The sequence below is a fragment of the Heterocephalus glaber genome, unplaced genomic scaffold (assembly GCF_053883595.1).
Source record: "Heterocephalus glaber isolate CG9 unplaced genomic scaffold, H.glaber_assembly_v1.0 deba00001555, whole genome shotgun sequence".
NCBI classification, from domain to species: domain Eukaryota; kingdom Metazoa; phylum Chordata; class Mammalia; order Rodentia; family Bathyergidae; genus Heterocephalus; species Heterocephalus glaber.
In genome coordinates, this window is record NW_028258346.1 from 1,314,287 (window position 1) to 1,329,524 (window position 15,238).

At 41.0% G+C, this 15,238-nt stretch overlaps 1 long non-coding RNA gene across 1 annotated transcript; it reads left to right on the top strand.

Moving 5' to 3' along the window:
• The first annotated feature begins 370 nt into the window (after positions 1 to 370).
• Positions 371 to 13,195, top strand: LOC147824059 (uncharacterized). Its single transcript, XR_015442827.1, has 4 exons — positions 371 to 721; positions 8,588 to 8,724; positions 9,603 to 9,719; positions 10,267 to 13,195. It is a non-coding gene; the product is annotated as an uncharacterized LOC147824059 (long non-coding RNA).
• The last annotated feature ends 2,043 nt before the right edge of the window (positions 13,196 to 15,238 follow it).

Below are 15,238 nucleotides of genomic sequence, written 5' to 3' on the forward strand. Positions count from 1 at the left end.
CTGAGGGAAAAAAATATGTCTATTGTCTTTGTGGCCTTATCCCAACTGTCTGGCATTGCACCTAGAACATAACAGAGACACCCAGGGAACACTTGGAGGAAGAAATGACCAAATGAATACTTTGGTTTGCCTAATTACCTATTATATAAGAGACCTAGTGAGATCTAATGATGCCATTACTATCTCTTCTCTGGATCACAAACAATTGACAAATGTGTATCCAGTGCTTACAAGTGCCAGGTACTGTGCTATATGCTAAGGATGCAAAGGTGGATAAGCATGGCATCTAATTTTATAGACCTTGTAGTTGGACATAAAAGACAGAACAACAAATAAATACAAGTATTAGTACTGTGTTGGTTTCCTTTGCTTCTGCAGCAAATTACCACAATTTTGTGGCTTAAAGCAACTCAAAATTATCCTACAATGCTGAGTGCTAGAAGTCTGGAGTAGTTTAACTGGATTAGAGGAAGCTCTAGAAAATACTGCATTTTCTTGTCTTTCCAGCTCTTAGAATCTGTCTGCATTCCTAGGCTTTGCCCCTTCACCCATCTAAAAGCCAACAGCAAATGATGTTCAGATCTCTCTAACTGTCCTGCCTCCCTCTTCTATTCACAAGGATTTCTGTGAGGACAACGGACCACTGGATGATTGAGGATAATTTCTCCATCTCAAGATCATTAGCTTAATCATGTCTGCAGAGCACGTTTTCCCATGTAAGGTAAAATAGTCCCCAGTGTTCCCTTGAGGTCTGGGGGTAAGCATTATTCCACAAACCAGAAGGGCAATCTATGTGCAGGGTGGAAGGAGGACACAAAAACCAGCATTCCTGAAATAGTCAGTTTAGTCTGAAAAGGGTTGTGAGAGATGCTTTAACTGAGATATGAAGGATAAGCAGAAGCCAGCCAAGATTATAGGATGCAAATGAAGCTGGAGGTTTCCACGTAGAAGAGCAGGCACAAAGGCCCTAGGTGGAAGCATTCTCATCAACAAAGGCTGTAGAATGAACTGCCCTGCATTGGAGAAAGGATTTGCTCAGAGTCAAGCATATAGTTTCAAATCAAGAAAAACGAACTGCTTCATTCCATCTAATTCTTGTGCTGACCTTCCTCGCTGCAGCAGACAGATCAAGTTTTTGTTTTAGTTTGGCTCCTTTTAGCTAGCAGAATGTGGGTTCAGTTCAGTGCCCTGAATAATTCTCATTTTCTGAAGCCTGTCTCAAAGCTACCATGACACACGGTTTCAGTGAATCGTTATCTGGAGGAGGGAGAGATCAAGTTCAGAGCACAAAGCCAAAGTCAATGACCTAATCCTGTTTAGGAAGGGTCTGCTCCTTTCTGGGGTCAGCTATTATTCTGATCATGTTTTCAGTTTGTCAGTTTTCTTTTGTAGCCACTCATTGTGAGGAGCTGAGGGACAGAACTCTGCAGGAAAGAACAGCTAGAAACAGGCCAGGGCATTTTTAAAAAATAGTGCTCAAATGAATCATCAAGCTCTGTTTCCTCTTATATCACTGACTGAGCTTTAAAACTCAAGCCAGTGTTGTCTGGAAATAACTACCACCAGTGTTTTCATGGCACTTGATTCCCAACTTTGTAATAAATATTTGGGTGCCTTTCCATGCATCCTTTTTAGCTATCTGTATCTCATGAGCAAAGCAGTTTCAGCTGCAGGGAGATTCATTAAATGGATCGTTTTCTTATTTTTTCTCTAGGTGCTTAGGATTGAACCCAGGGCCTTTTGCATGCTTAAAACGTGTAATACCACTGAGTTACACTCCCAACCCTAACTTGGCATTTTAAGTATTTCTGCAAGTCAGCAGGCCATTCTAGCTCTAGGCTCCAGAGGGAAAAGAATGATGGTATTTTATGTGTGAGGATTTTTTTGTCCTAGACATTATCTTAGTTACTTTTCTTGCTGAGACAAAATACCCAAAACCAAAGTTAAGGAGGGAAGACTTATTTGGCTCACAGCTTGTAAATGTTTCAGTCCGTAGTCAGCTGGCTCCAAGGCAGGGTGGCATGGCAGAGGGGCATCACAGAGGACAAATAGTCCATGGCAAAGCAGGGCAGGTAGAAGCAGCTAGCAGTGAAGTAGCAAAAGCCAAGCGACAAGTCCTTTCTGTCCCTTATGTCTCATCTAGGCTACCCACCCTCAGGGCAGGTAGCACTCACATCCTTAATCCTAGCATTGCACCATGAATCAATCCCACAACACATCCTTGATCCCAGCATCACACACCCCAGATCCAGTTACCTCTGATAATCTCTACCTATGACCACATGAGGCTTTGGGGGAACATCTAGACACAAGCCATAACAGACACTAGACAAAACAGAAGTCTAAACCTATTCCTCTTATTCTAACTTCTCTTCTTAGGTATTGTAAAGCTACTGGAAAAGCTCTCCCTTTTTTGTTTGTTTTCTTTATATTTTGGACAAAGGGACAGAGTAGAACTGTCACTAAGAGAAAAGGCTTTGAATTCTTCACTTCCCTATTTTCTTTTCTTTTATTCATTAAGTTTATTGATACATTTTAGGTATACAATATGATGACATTCATCATTAGGGATTTGTATCTTTACATGATAGATCTTGGTTCTTATTTTTTCCCCATTCCCCTGCCCTCCCTTCAATCCCTCCATCCCTCCCTATCTACACAGACTTTGTTTCCATTTTTCCTTTTCTCACATTTATTCCTTTCCCTTCATTCCTTCTCCCACCTCTCCCTCTTCCCCTTCCCCTTTGCCCCTTTTCTTCCTGTTTCACATTGTGTATTATACATTTTGACCCTTATTTACACTTTCGGTTTCTCACACGAGAAACTAGTTGATATTTATATGTGTGTGTCCCATTTCTTTAATTTAAGAGTATCGCCTCAATGTGCATCCATTTAGCTATAAATGTCTCTAGTTTCTCATTCTTTATGGCTGAGTAGTATCCCATTAAAAAAAACTCCACATCTTCTTTATCCAGTCACCAATTGATGGGCAGTTGGGCTCTTTCCAAGTTTTACCTATTACAAACTGTGCTGCTATAAACATGGGTGTGCATTCTTTTATTCTTCTGGGAAGATACCCAGTAGGGGAATAGTTAGGTCAAATGGAACCTCTAATCCTAGTATTTTGAGGTATCACCATTCTGATTTCCACAGTGGTTGCACCAGTCTACACTCCCACCAACAGTGGAGAAGGGTTCCTTTTTCCCCACAACCCTGCCAGCATTTGTTATGGGTTGATTTCTTGATAGCAGCCATTCTTTCTGGAGGGAGGTGGAATCTCAACTTGCTCATAGAACCTGTTTAAATAAATGCAAGGAATTGAAGTTATCCCCTGTATATTACCAGATCATAGTGTGATGAAATTGAAGATCAATAGCAAAAGAAACCACAAGAACTTCATAAACACATGGAAATTAAACAATACACTCCTTAACAACCAATGAGTCACAGAGGAAATTAAAGAAGAAATTAGACAGTTTCTATAATTAAATGACAATGCTGGTACATATCAGAATTTATGGGACACAATGAAAGCAGTCTTACAAGGGAAATTCATAGCAGTGAGTACTCATGTTAGGAAAACAGAGTAAGCTCAAATAAACAACCTGATGCTGAACCTCAAGCTTCTAGAAAAAGAAGAGCAGAACAAACTCCAAGCTCATACAAGGGACAAAATTATAAAGATCAGAGGAGAAATCAATGCAATGGAGACTAAGAGAATGATACAAAAAAATCAATGAAGCCAAGAGTTGGTACTTCGAAAGAATAAACAAAATTGACAAACCCTTAGCCAACCTTGTCAGAAAAAGGAAAGAAAAGTCCCAAATCCGTGCAATTAGGAATGAAAAGGGTGAAATTACAACAGACCCAGCAGAAATCCAGAGGATCATCAATACCTACTTTGAGAACCTTTTCACCAATAAGATGGAAAACACAGAAGAAATAGACAGATTTCTAGATACATATGAATTACCAAAGTTGAATGAAGAAGACCTAAAAATCTAAACAACCCAATATCAATCAATAAAATTGAAAACATAATTAAAAACTTACCAATGAAGAAAAGCCTGGGCCCTGATGGCTTCACTGCTGAATTCTACAAGACATTTATAGAGGAACTGCTGCCACTACTGTTTAAACTCTTCAATGAAACTGAAAGGGAATTAATCCTTCCAAATTCATTCCTGGAAGAAAGCATCACCTTGATCCCCAAAGCAGAAAAAGATCCAACCAAAAAAGAGAACTGTAGGCCAATCTCACTAATGAATATAGATGCAAAAATCCTTAATAAGATACTGGCAAATAGAATGCAGAAGATCACCAAGAAGATCACACACCTTGATCAACTGGGATTCATCGCAGGGATGCAGGGATGGTTCAACATACGCAACTCTATAAATGTAATACCTACATTAACAGAGCCTAGGACAAAAACCATATGATCATCTCACTAGATGCAGAAAAAGCACTCAACAAAATCCAACACCCATTCATGATTAAAAAAAAAAAACCTACAAAAAATTGGAATAGATGGTCTCTTTCTCAACCCAATAAAGCCATCTATGAAAAATTCACTTCTCTATTTTCTTGTGTAGGATTCTTAGCAAACTCTTCCACCTCTATGTGCCTGCTGCTCATCTGTAAAAGTGGACAGTACTGCCGCAGTTCCATGGTGCTATGAGTTTCAGTATCGAGGTGGCACTCCAGATGCCATGAGCTAGCCCTATAGTGCTCCAGAGAAGCAGCCATAGTTTCCACTGACCAATATGCTCAATAGGGAACAATGCTGGGGTGAGGCTATTATTGTAATTTAAGGCCATGTTAATTGAGTATCCAAAATAAATGAGGAAACGGCCCTATTTTATGCTGCTTAAACTTTATCTACAGTACTGCATCTAGTTCTGGGTGAGCTAGATTTGAAGGAGCATTGGTAAATTGGATTTTATCCAGAGGATGTTAATCAGGAGGGTGACACATCGAGAGATGCCCCATGAAGAATAAGAGAAGGAAGTGGAGCAAAGATTTACCAGTACCATGATGGCTTTCTTCAAATATTTGTCCTGTGAAAGAGGAAGTTAACAGCCTTTTATCTCCTGAGTACAGAACAAAGATCAATGAATGGGTGCTATGAAATGGTGGGTTTCAGCTCAAGAGAAGGAAGAACTTTCAGATAATTTAGAGCTGCCCAAATAATAGCAGCTCCCTACCATTTGGATCCTCCTACAGATGGCCTCAGAGCCAAGAGTGAGTGCTGAGAGGTGTTTCCTGCCTTAGAGGAAAGGTGAACCATGTGAATCCCACGATCCTTTCCCAGTCAGCCACTTGAGTGTGCCTGTGAAGACTTCCCAAGCAAAATCACATCAGAGGAGGTTGTGTTACTGTTTAGATCTCAAATACCCCCCATTCCCCACCCCCACAAATCTCATGTATTCAGAGGTGAGGATTTGGAAGGTGATTGGATCATGGGGCACTGTAGTAATGAATGGGTGAATCTATGATGAGTTCATGGCTGAATCTGTTAGGATGTGGGGTCTGCTTCGAGGTGGATCACTAGGGGCATGACCTGGAAAGGTGGATTCTTGTCCCTAGAGCTTTCCATCTCTCTCTGCTTCTGAATAGCTGTCCTCTGTCAAGCCCTTCTGCCGTGCTGTTTCTGCCTTGGAGCCAGCTGACCATGAGCTAAATCCTCTGAAAACCATGAAAAGTAAAACTCCCCTCTCCTGTAAGTTCTGGGTATCAGATATTTTGTTCCAGCAATGGGAAAGTGATGGTTAGCTCTGAGAACTGAGGTACTAAAGAACTCCTAAAGCACATTTCCTCAAGGATTAGAGATTAATTGGATCACAAGATGCTCTTATTTATATAGCTCTACTCTTTGGGGAAATATAATTTGTTCCGTGACATATGTGTGCATGTCCATAAAGTAACAAGTCTTGTTATTAGGATTATCTAGAGAAGACAGTAAATAAAATTAGGTTAAGAAAGACTCTGAAATGGATGGAGGTAAAGTGAAAGCTCTGTGACTCATGTCTTTTCCTCCCACTTTACAGACAGAATTGGGTAGTGGAAAGTCCAGTAGATTGAAAGTTAAAGATTTGAATTTCAGTTCTGTCTCAGTTCATAACTACACCGTGGCTAAATCAGTTAGACTTTCTGGGCTCCTGTTCCATCATGAATAGTCCCAATTGTTGTCTCTAATTCCAAGGTCTATGATTGATTACCTTCTACATGTAATACACTGGATGAAGATAATTAATATTCATTAGAGCCCATTTGTCTTTGGACAAGTCATTTAACCTAAAATTTAGTTTCATGTATTTTTAAATAGTGATAACAATCATGAGAGTGAAGGTAGGGTAGGATTTAAGAAAAGCACATCAGATAAAGTACCTGAAGCCATTTTAATGACTTTGCCATTTGTTTGTTTGGGGTTTTTTTGGTACCAGGGATTGAACTTGGGACCTTGCACTTGTAGGTCAGGTGCTGGAACCACTGAGCTAAATACCCAGCCTGACTTTGCCATTTGAACATGACCTGCAGTGTGGAGCATGACACTGAAAAGTCCTGAATTACTATCCCCAAATAAATCAACTGACAAGAATATTACTAGATCCCTATAAAATGTCCATTTCCTCTTCTTTTTTTACTACAGAATACTGGCTCAATTTGGGATGGAATATGCTGAATTTCTATTGTAGGTCTATGGACATATTTACTTCATGGTAGCCAAAGAGAAATTAGCAGAAGTCTGCTAAATAAGGATCCTGAAAAGGCTATTGGTTTCATCATAAGAAGAAGTAAACTTATCCAGCACCCACTTTATGCCCTTCTGCTGTCTTGAAATGTGGTCATGAAGCCTGGAGATGTAGAAGCAGGAGGACCCAGAACAGGAGAGTAGAAAAGCAGTGTCTTTGATGGCTCTTTGGGGTGGTTGTGCTGGTCTCAGCCTGCTTTCACTTTTTGTAACTGGAAACCATAACCCCCTAATTATAGATAAGTGTCTACTACAGGCACACAGCCTAATGCAATCCTGACTAATAAAATATCCCCAAACAACTGCTTCCCACATCAGGTACACCATAGTATAAACTATCTCTTAAAAGAATGTGTGGCCACCTGTGGCCCAATCAATATTCTGTGACAGTGGAGAATCCCCTGTGTACCTGCCCTCTCTGCTTTTGTTCCAAGTAACTGTAGGAAGAGAGTTCTGCGATGTCCTGAATTAAGTTACAGGCCAGAGAATGGAAGGAAGAAAGAGATAAGCGTTCATTTTAACTCATAGCTTCAACAAATCAACAAAGAAAACAAAAACTGCCCCACATTCTTTTACAGTGTGTTGAAGGCCACCCATCAAGGCCATATCCCATTCTGCTTTTGGAGCCAACATTTAAGAGGAAAATGTTCTCTTTATGGATTTGCCTCATATTCCAGAGCTTCACCAACTTCTCATTGTCCTGCCACTCTTACCTATAGCCAATGTAGTTTCAGTGTAAACTTTATGTTTCTCTTTCCCAAAATTTCATTACAAATATCCTGGCCCCTTAGGTCTGGTGTACATTTCCCACCTGCTCTCTGGTCATGCTGCTGGTGCCTTATGGTGTAGGGGACAGGGGAAGGGGACGTTACCAGAACCTCTGCAGTGAGTCCTGGTCTCCTGTGAGCCACGGCAGCACACGGCGAATTACAGGAAAGGTAGAAAAATGAGACTGAGAAGAAGCTGAGCTTTGAGTCTGATCAGTGCTGCTCTGGGCAGCAAAGACAAAGCCCCCAGTTTACCACACCTTTTATTCAGTACATCGGGAGAAACAAATGTAACAAATGACTTGCTGAGAGTTCAACAGTTCAGATTGGGATAAACAAGGTGTAACGGAAGGCTTGCAGAGAGTTCAGTACATCTCCGGCAAACAAGATGTTAATCAGTCCAAGAACAATGAGGAACTGAGCAGATGTTTGTTCTCCCAGGATGTTTCTTGTCCTGGAGAATCACAGCATCACTGGATCACTGAAGTCTCAGTTGTGACCGGAGGCCAAACTGGAGTTATTCTGTAGCTGGGCTGTAGGCAAGAGAACTAGGCTAACCAAATGATTTATCCCTAGAATTATGTAGCATTGCTCCCAACATTATGGGATTTGTCAAAGGATGGTCCTTTGACTTTTGACTAGCATCTGTAAGAGCTTGTGGCATTTAGGGTGGAGTTTCAACTTGATGGGCTTTGGGATCCCCCAAGATGATTGGTGGTTCTCACTTGTAGGTGTGTCAGGGTGGATTGTGGGGGTGTGGCTCTGGGGTTTGCGTCTGGTCCTTTGCCCCTTCCTCTCTAGCACTGTTCCCCTGCTGTGCATGGCATCCTGGCTGCCATGAAGTAGACAGCTTTGCACTACTGCCCCTCTGCTGTGCTGTCTCTGCCTTGGGGCCAGTGGATCATGGACTGAAACTGTAAGCAAATCAAAGCTCTCCCCAGTTAAGTGGTGAGTTTTGGGTATTTCATCTCAGCAATGAAAAAGCTGCCTAATACAGAGCTCAATAGGCCCTTTATTTCAGAGACCTCTTAGTCTCAAAAGTTTGATTAACACATTCTTTTCGCAGAAAAGAAGTCATTACTCTCAACAGCGACAATAACAAGAGTAGCAAGCATCTTCTATGGTCCTCAAAGGGTTTTTGATTAATTAGCTGACTTCAAGCAGCACTGCTTAACTCAGGAACATTCAGCTGGAGAAAAGATGGTATTAATTTGAACTTTTTTGAATCATCCTTTTAAGGGTTATACTTACTGTCCCATGAAACTTTCCTTAAGTGCTAAGAAGACAAATAAAGTTATAATTAATTTTTCAATTCATTTTATCATAGCTAACATTTCATATTGAATTTATGTTACATTACTTATTTTATAGCTATCCACTGTATAATATATTAGAGTCTTATAAAATTATGCTTATATTACATTAATTTTTTCATAGAATTTAAGAATAATTTTACAGTTTCTGGTGGTTATACAAGTTCCTGTTTTGCTTTTATGACAGCCAGCTGGTTGTATTTATTGTTTATGTGATGCTGAATTCTTGGTCAGAATACTATTCTGTTATAGTAATTTTCCCAGGAGAAGCACAGCTTCTGTTTTGTAGCAATATGTTTCACAGTGCCATTTCTAGCTCCATTTAAAGGTAGGTGATCATTATATTTTTCTTCTTCCTATAAGGATTTGTCTCCGTAAGTCCCTGCTGGACAGGATAAGCTGCCTTTTTGAAGCTCTCTCAACCAAGCCTTCCCTCAAAACCATGAAAGTTCCTTTATCAAGTCTGTAGTCCATGTACCTCTTCGCCAACCAACTCACTTTGCTTTCTGAGTACTCACGTATCCTACAGCACCTCAACCCCTGTTTACTAGGTCTATGCTTCTACCTCCCTCTGAGCATGGCCATGCCCCTCCCATGCAGCCAGGGACTTCTCTCTCTGGTGGCATAGGCTATAGCTGGTTGGCCTCAACTATAGTTTCCAGAAGAAATTCTGTGATTTATTTTTAAACTGTCTGAGTATCCAGGTGTCCCAAATGGCACAGCACGCAGCATCTCCTCCTCTCTTACTTTTCTTCTCCTACACCCCAGATTTACCCAGAAGCTCCTTATGGAATAACAAACTAAACCCAACCTCTGCGGACCCAGGCTTACCTCAGATGGGAGAGGCACTTTCCTAATAAGGAGAAGCTCTTTACTTCTTGAGAGGTAGGGAGACTCAGGGTCAAACCCAGGGCCCCACACATGTTAGACAAGTGCTCCAGCACTGACCTACATCCCCAACCCCTCCAAGGAGGAGTCCTTTTTCCAGTTGCTAAGAGAATATTTTTTTCATCTGGTATTTGGTCACATATTTCCATGAATAATCAAAGAAAGCTCTGACTTCGCAGAATCACTTCATGAGCTTAGTCTTTAAACTTTGATTTCAGAAATGATGGTGTAGGAAGAATACAAACAGGAGGTCTGGACCTTCCTTCAGCTTGCAATAGTCATGGAAACATCAGGACGAAATCAGACCCTTGAAACCCAAACCACATCTGGTGTATTTTCTTCCATGACAGTCACATAGGGACAGAGGAGAAGCACCTGCCCCTCCCTTCTCTTTTCCTGTGGTGGCTGAAGGGAGGGGGTGGTTTGGCCAAGGTTCGCCACAGCCTTCCCCGTTGCTTCCTCCTCTCCCAAGGATGGGCTGGGACAATTTGCCTTGGGGTCCTTCTGGGTTACTTAGTGTCTGTTCTCTGTGCCACTCCAACAGGAGGTGCAGCTTGGCTGTCATCATTGGCGCCCTTCCCAGCACTCCCTGTTCCAGACACTGCCCTTTATTTGAAGAAGTGGTAAGGAAATGGCTCCTAATGTGACAGAGGTAAGGGAGATATCTGAGCCAATTACGAACATTTCCAACTTCTCCAAGCACCAATAAGCTGTGATAAATACAGTTAGCCCTTCTGAAGATTCCCTGGTTTGGGCCCTGCCACTTTTCTTGGAGATGGAACAGCTGTCAATCAAACAGCTCAATTCATTGAATTACTGCTTTGACAGCTGTTTTGGATGCTCAGTATCCACTTGGGCCAATCACAGGCCTACACTTGGGCCAATCAGCAGGCCTGAATTTGAGCCAATCATAGGCCCAAAGCTGCTATTTAACAGCACTCCACTTAAATTTCTCTGGCTAGTCCAGGAGGGCTCCCTCTAGTGCACTGATAACTACCAGCATACTACCACACAGGCCTTTTTCTAGTGGCCCTATAATTCTGCTCATGATTTATTTCTTGGGTAGTGAAGCCTCAGAAGGTCCTGGAGTATGAACAGAACAGTTGCTTTAAAATAAGGAGCAATAAACAGTAGATTCAGTTGGTCCTGATGAGTTCCAGGGACCAGCAGCCAGTGAGGATCAGCAACAGAATCCAGCAATTGGCAGTCAATTGACAGTGTCCAGCATTGAATGGCAGTGGCCAGCAGAGGCAGAAACCAGCAGCTGGGAAGGTTGGCTGACAGCATCCTGTATTAACTGATGTTGATTGGAGGCATCAGCACTGCTAGCAGAGCTGCACTATGATAGTTTGTAATTTCTATCTGAGTTGAGCAAAAGAACCATTAACTGATTGGCAATAACATAATTACTGGTCCCATTTTCACTCCCTCCATGAGTATATGAGACACCCAATACTAAAACTCAATCTTTTCAAATAAAAAACAAATTTCCATGACAAGTGTTTTAGTTACTTTCTCTTTGAGGAAACAAAGAAAAAAAAAACCCTCAACAAACACAAGTTAAAGGAGGAGAAGTTTATTTTAGCTCATAGTTTGTAGAGGTTTCAGTCCATAGTCAGCTGGTTCCAAGGCAGGGTGGCACAGCAGAGGAGCATTGCAGGGGAAAAATGGTCCATGGTAGGGCAGATATGAAGCACTGAATCAGCAAGCAGCAAAGCAGCAAGCCTCCTTTTCCCTTTTATTCCATCCAGGCTACAAGCCTTTTGGGTGATGCCACCCACACCCAGGATAGGCCTTCCCCTTATCCTTACCAAGAATGGTGCTAAACCAGTCAGTGGACTAATGCAATCATCACACACCCTTAATCCACATTTACACACCCTAGATCCATCCACTTTAAAGCCCCACTTATGAGCCCATGAGGCTTTAGGGGGACATCTAGATACAAGCCATAACAACAAGTGAGGAGAGGCAGACTTGTGAGTGGATCAAGCATTTCTTTGGACTCCTTTAAGTGAAAGTATCTCAAAGACTCAGGGAAGTCCAGGATTCTTGGGGCTGAAGGAATGACCAGGTATGCATGCACATGTGAGTACAAGGTTGAAGAAACTGGAGTCTGATGTCCACAGGCAATGGCAGCAGAAGATGCAGCTGCTCAGGCAGAATGGAGCTCTTCAAAGCACAAGTCAGATTTCTGCTTCTCTCCCTCTTATTCCATCCTGGCCACCAGCCTACTGGGTGGTACCACTCACAGCCAGGATGAGTCTTCCTCTTCAGTTTGCTGGCCCACACATCAATCACCTCTGGAAACGCTCACAGACACACCCAGGACTGCGCTTTATGAGTTTCTTAATCCAGTCAAGTTGACTATCACAATTACTGGTCATGTACTTGTATATATCATATTTATACTTTTTTAAAGTGAGATGATACGCTGCATATGTTTTTGTAACCTACTTCTTAAAACATCAGAACAAAAGTTTATCCCCATGTGAGTCAATGTTCTTCACAAATTGGTTTTAAAGATATTAACCTAAAAACATGGTTTCTAAGCTAGATGCAGTGCTGTGTACCTGTAGTCCCAAGTGCTTGAGAAGCTGAGGCAGGAGGATCACCTGAGCCCAGGAGTTCAAGACCAGCCTGAGCAACAGGGCAAGACTCTATGTCTCATAAAGAGAGAAAGGATTAAAGAAAGATTTCTCCCCCAAGAGTACAAACTAGGCAAACTCCACTTATTGAGACCTTCACTCATTTGTGATGACCTTGGAGCGATCACTCAAGGTCAAATTCAAATACTCTTTAACATGGTCTCATGATTTACCCTGGTTGCTTCTCCAGCTTCTTCTCTCTTCATTGTTCCCTCCAGGCTCAAGTTCTAAGTGCCACAGACCCCATAATAAATCTCTGGAATGAGTCCATGGGTCATCTAGCCAGTCTGTCTGCTCTCCCCACTTCCCTCCCTTCTTGAGGTCCTCAGACTTGAACAATCTCTTTCTGAGAGCTCTCTTGTTTCACTGCCTCATCCCAACTCACTTTCCTCCCAGGGCTGCCTATCTTGACTCTCCATGACCAAGCCAAGGGTCCTTTCTCTGAGATCCCATAGCATTCCTGCTCCCTTCAAAGCATTTATCGTGGTATCGGCCTTAGCCTGTTCTCTTGTCTGCATCCATGAAAGGACTGAGACTTCTGTCAGGACAGAGACCATCTCTACCTATCTCTGTCTTGTTTACAAAAGTGTATCTCCAGCACGGTGACAGTATTTTGCACGTATTTTATATTTATTTGCATTATTTCTTACTAGCTTGTTTTGCATGTTATGCATTTCCACATGACAATGAAGTTTCTATGAAGAGGAGCCCTTTAATGTTTTATTTCCTGCTGTATCTAATCCTAGCGGCTACAGTTTTGCTAATGTCTTAAAGTTTACCATTCCATTCCATATTTTGTTTGTGGCTGCATACAAGGTGTGATAAAAATATGGTGAATATTTAAATTTTTAAAGTATTACAGTAAAAGACACATTGCCATTAATCCTCACCAAAATAACCCTCCTCCCTTTGAACACACTTATCCCACTATTCTTGCCACTTTCTGAAGCAGTTCGGGAAGTCTTTTTTCATGACTGCCTTCAGTTGTGCTGTCAAGGCTGCCTCAATGTCCCGAATCAATTCAAAATGTTTACCTTTCATGGTCATTTTTGTGATCATTTATTTTACAAGGCAATTGGTGATATCTCATTGTTGCAATAATGTACATTTCCCTAAAATATATATTTTAGATGATAGGTAGGCAAAAAGTGATATTTCATTGTTGTCTTACTTTGCATTTACCTAAAGCATATGTCTTCAAATATTAATAATTTCCAAGTACATTTTTCTTTTTAGTGAAACAATATATTTTTAGGACTTTTGTCTAACAGTTCTGAGATCATGTGAGACAAAAAGGCACCAGGGTTTCTGATTGTATCTCAGAACCATACACCACAGTTGGAATTGAAAAGAAATACTGATTATCTAGATATCACTATTGCTTCATAGATTAAAAATAACTAAGGCCCAATAAGAGAACAATACACCCAATGACAGTCATGATAGTTGAATCAGATAAAAATGTGATTAACTTATAGTTGCAAAACTTCTGTGTATTTTCATTTAAGCAATATTTTTAGCATAAAGGAGACATGAAAAAAAAGCGTGGTGGGGCCAGAGATGTAGCTCAATGGCGCTGTCCCTGCCTGGCAAGCACAAGGTCCTGAGTTCAATCTCCAGTACCAAAAAAAAAAAAAAAAAACCATGGTGAAAATATGTACATTGTAAATTTATTACAGTAATAAACATCGCCATTTTCTCTCTCAAAATAGTCCCCTTAGCTTTGAACATATCATCTCATTGTTCTTGCTGCTTTCTGAAGCAGTTCAAGAAGTTATCTTTTGAGGCCTTACCTGTGTATCCATGGCTGCCTTGAGGGCCTGATTCAATTCAAACTGTTTACCTTTCATGGCAGTTTTGACTTTCAGAAGAGCCAGAAGTTGCATAGGGCCAGACCCGATGAATAAGGTAGACAAGGACAGAAATTACTGTACCAGAAGCAATGTGTGACACAGAATTGTCATGATGGAGGATGAAACCATTTACCTATTTCTCAGGCCATTTTCTGCATACATTGTTTCTTTAACTCTCTCATAAGCCCTTTAAGTATTCAGAGTTCCTTAGAGTATTCTTGGGTACACACTCAGTTTGCACAAGTCCATCAAGGTCAAAAAACACAATCAACATTGATTTGATGTTGGATCTTGATTGACACTTTTTTTTTTTTTTTGCACAAGAAGAATCAGGTGATTTCCATTGAAACCCTGAACCTTGGTATCAAGACCATAATCATAGATCCAAGTTTCATCTTCCATGATGACATTTATTTTTTTTTGGTACCGAAGATCAAACTCAGGACCTTGAGCTTTCGAGGCAGGCACCAGAACCACTGAGCTACATTCCCGGCCCCCATGATGACATTTCTTAAAAAGCTGGAATTGGAAGTGGCAAGGTCATGCAATTCCAATGAAATGCATTGTTTGTGATCCATGATTTATAGCACACTTTAATACATACCTTCTCTCAACCATCTGTCATAACCAACTGACTGCACCAAACAAGCTGAAACTGGTCGCATATGTTAACTAAGATTTGATGCAGTGCTTCTCATATTAAAGATCCCCTCCTTTCTGTTGGATGGCACATGGCAACAGTCCTCACTGTATTTTTTGAACATACCACATACTTAGCAAAAGTTTGCTCAACAGATGACACTAGAAAATACAGATAAGGCTGGCTTCCTTCAAGGAGTTTACATACAAGAGTGAAGGATTGATATTAACCATCAATGGTACAAAGCAGAGTTAACCTTGGAAATGTATAGAACAAAGTTGAATGAATAAAGACACATTCAAATTTATAGAAATGTACCAACATTTAATGGGGGAAATAAGAAAAACTATAAGGGGGATACTTTTACATTCTGGT